The sequence below is a fragment of the Nestor notabilis genome, unplaced genomic scaffold (genome assembly GCF_000696875.1).
Source record: "Nestor notabilis isolate BGI_N333 unplaced genomic scaffold, ASM69687v1 scaffold2576, whole genome shotgun sequence".
Taxonomy (NCBI): Eukaryota; Metazoa; Chordata; class Aves; order Psittaciformes; family Psittacidae; genus Nestor; species Nestor notabilis.
Genome location: NW_009931316.1, coordinates 92,923 through 97,128, shown reverse-complemented (window position 1 = coordinate 97,128; position 4,206 = coordinate 92,923).

Below are 4,206 nucleotides of genomic sequence, written 5' to 3'. Positions count from 1 at the left end.
AACATACCACAGTCTAAAAATGGCCTCCCCTTGCCTTCCAAACAACTCCTAAAGCCCAAGGTGGTCTCAAAGTAATTTAGCAGACAGAAAAAATGAGCTTCAGACCAAGGTATTTCTCTCTAGTAAACAAAATCACATCAAATGTGTAGTTTGCATTGTTTTTAACTTTTCTTCATAACTTTATCCTCAGATGTGTACTCACATGAGATTTGTGCTGCACATTCTGACTTGGCAGTGCGTCCTTCCAGCAGAATCAGTCTGAGTGCCTGACATTAAAATGTTTAACACCTTCCTAGACTTCACCAGCATCTATCCAGCACTAGCAGAACTTCATCAAGTAATTTCAAGTTCACATCTCAAAGTTGGTGACTTCATATAATCTTTTAGTTGTTGCAAGAAATGGTAAGCAGAATTACAGAGAAAATCAAACAAATGTCAGGCACAGATCTACGAGGTTTACCAGAATGGCATCACCAAAGCTTAAGCTATTCTTTCAGTCTTTCCTTTGCTGTCATTTCAGAGCATTGCAGGAAAGGTACAAGAATGGCATAAATATGTAGAAATGTCTCAGCCATTTTATGCTCCCACATGCTGGTAAAGTCCCAGTAGGCCCCATCTTTCCCTCCCTGCTGGTATTGCCACAACAGGTGTCCAATTAGCACTAACAGAAGGACCAAGATGCTGGAGAAGAGCTTAAAAGGGAAGAGGGTCTGAACTTCACTGACGCAGGTGGAAAATAAGCAACAATTCCCAGCTCAGCTCTTTAGCTGGGAAGGGGTGGGGATGTGTAGATGGGGAGTCAAATTTGCAGGATGGTGCAGTCAGCTTAGTCAGTTTCAGTTTATGGAGCTCAGCTGTCACAGTGATTATATTGCAATATATATTTGGACAGATGTTGCTGTATTCCTGAAAAAAAACCATCTGTCTAGAGGCTCGTATCCAACTTGTATAGTCAGTGGAAATGCCACACCTGTGTAAGAAGTCTGTCTGCAGGGGTAGTGACTTTATGGCACTATAGTGATCTCTTGTTTAATGATGTTGCTGTCTGACAGAACCTGCTGGGCTAGGCTGAGTTCATTTGTGTGATGGTGCAGCCAGACTCTTCTCAGTGATGCTCAGTGACAGGACAAAAGGCAATGGACATGAACAGAATTACAGGAAATTCTATTTAAACAGAAACTTTCTTTTACTCTGAGAGGGGTAAAACATGGGAAAAGGTTGCCCAGAGAAGCTGTGAAGATTGTCATTGGAGATATTAAAAAAACAAGCAAAAGGGCCCCTGATGAATCTGCTCTAGGTGACACTGCTTTTAGCAGGGGTTTGGACCAGATGACCTCCAGAGATGCCTCCTGGCTTCAGACATCCTGTGATGTTAGACATTACAGAGCAGAGCTTTACAGGTAGGTGGTAAAAAGTTCTGTTGATACCCATGCAAGTTGGAACTTCCAAGTGGTCGTTTTCTTTCATTTCAGGACCCTATTCAAGAGTGGCTTGGTGTTTAAAAGAAAGGTATACACTATCTTGGAGAAAAAAACCAAAGCAAAACAAAACCCCACAAACTTTTCTCTACCAATCACCTGATACCATCTGTTCACTCCTTGTCCTATCAGACATTCCCACCATCATGTGATACTCATCATATTATCACTTCATTTAAAGCCTGTTCCAGCTTTCTGTGACTCTGAGATTTCTCTTAGAGGACAAAGAGACATTGAGGTGTAAACCTGACCCAATTGTGAAGCTAGAGATGACAACTATAAACTAGTCATCCAAATTTTATCATAACTAAGATCTTACATTATACAAATTTTGTAAATTAAGACTGGTAATTAACCTACACATAGTGATTCTCACCTAGTGTCAAAATAATTTCTGCAGAGAGAATGGTCACATCATGCTCTATATTTCTTCTAAACAAGACATATATTATAAATTTGGCCCCAGATAGTGCTAAACTAAATGTTCATCAATGTATATATACACACATGTACACACATACTTAAAAATATATGTAAAGAGTAACATCCCAGATTTAAATTCAGTAGTAGCGTCTGATTAATATAGACTTTCAGGCTGTTTCCAGTGCTTGTGAAATGAACTACTTAGTATTATTCCCTCTACATTTCTTTTTAGGATGATTATTACGCCAAATCCAAAGATACCATGTACATTACTGCCATACCCAGCTGCCTTTTGATTCTATGGCCCATATTCTATAGTAATAGGGGAATTATATTCTAGAACATACTTAACAGATATTGCTTTTTAATTTTACCAGGCTCTTTCGATCTGCTGTTAAATAAGAAATTTGAACTCCATGTTTCTGTATTGTGTAGTCCAGTACATATATAACTAAGTATGGTTACCTATCAAGAGCCAGAACTACTTCACTAATATACCACCACACTAGTCGAAACCCAGTAGCAGCAGCTTTTTATGTTACGTTTTTCTGCACAGACTAATTGTTATTTTTACTTTCTTGATTCGATCGATATTATGGGACATAATTTAGCGAGTTTAAATTATACAGTGCTAGCAAATAAGTACAGGGTATTACATACTAAATTATACTAGAAGTGTACATACTATATATTTTGCTTTAGAATTTTGTTAGTTGTTAATGAAAATTACAAGGAAAATAAAGATAAGAATTAACATCGGCCTGTTGAATAGAAATTTTTATGTTTGCAGCATTTTGCTCAGGAAACAGGGTATTCTTCTGTTTCTGGTACAACACTAAATAGAGACCTACAGGCTCTTGCTCAAAGGCTATACTCTCCACCAAATACAGATACAATATCTAGAGTCCTAACTCTCTTAATAGAAAGTAGATGCTTCCTACTTTTGTCTTGTTTAATAGCATTTTGGTGCATCAGGTTAAAAAAAAAATCATACCATCCTGTGCATACAAGGGATGAGAACTGTAAATACAGTGATACATTAAGGGAAGAAAAATAAAATATTTTAGCAAAAGACATTATTAATAGGCCTTGAATATCAGTATAATTTTTAAAAATCTAAGCATAATATTGTTTATAAAATTATTGCTACTTTAATATTAATAGAAAATCCTCTTATTAATCCATTTTCCTCTAATCTTAACTTGTTTTCCTAATCAATATGGTTTGTTACGAGAAGATAATGAACTGACACATAGTCTTACTGTTATTTTAAGATGAAAATTAATATTTTCAATAGTTTCTTCATGTAAAGAATCTCTACCTCTCTCTCTCTCTTTCCCCCAACCAAAATCAGGGTTTTTCCTCAAGAACATGAATTGAGATTTTGCAATATGTGAGATGTTTCTCGGTTTGAATTGGGGAACACTTAACATTTCAACAACAGAAAGCCATGGCAAATGATCAGTTTGGGTTATCTCATGATTTTGTTCTAGTTTTGAATTTTTATGTTATTTATTACAGTTTATGTTCTGAAATAACACCATTATTTCAAACTATTTCTGTCTTCAAACAAAAAAAAATAAATAAAAAAGAAAGTAGCACCAATTTTAAAACTTTTCCCCAGTACATTTTGGAAAGATGAAACAAACTAAAATCAGTCATTTCTCACAAGAAGATGAGATTTGGATGAATTTGTACTTTCCATGTACAAAAAAAAGCTGTTAAAATAATCTTAGCCAGTACTTTGGTATTCTCTTCTAGTCCCCTTCAATCTTAATAACAGGAACCTTTCTTCCTAGCCCAGAGTTTTTTTTCAAAATAAATTAGGAATGTTCTGGAACAGTTATTAGCTTAGTCAGAAATATAGTTCCAATGACTTAACACTAGACCACCTAAAGATCTGCCTTTCATGCTTCATGTCAACAGCCACAATGACTAGTGCTGCAGTTAAGTTCCTTGCCATATTTTTTTATGTTTGGTATTGGCCTTTAAAGCCTAGGATAATCCCAGAATTTGTGCTGAATTAAAAAGTTTCAATGTTACCTTGAAATCTCAATGACTAAATTATCGATAAAGTAGACAGAAGTCCAAATATAATCTTTCATTTGCTAGGAAGCTGAGCTGTAAAGCCTAACCTCATTAGGTTTTCTTTCTCACAGTTTTCACTCAAAAATTATAATCTCGGAAGTGAGCGCAGTAGTCTGTGAGGATGTAACAGTGCAGATTTCCACATCAAAGAGTCACCAGTTAAGATACTTTATCTGAAGTGTATTTTATAATGGGAGATATGCAATCTCTTTTAAGT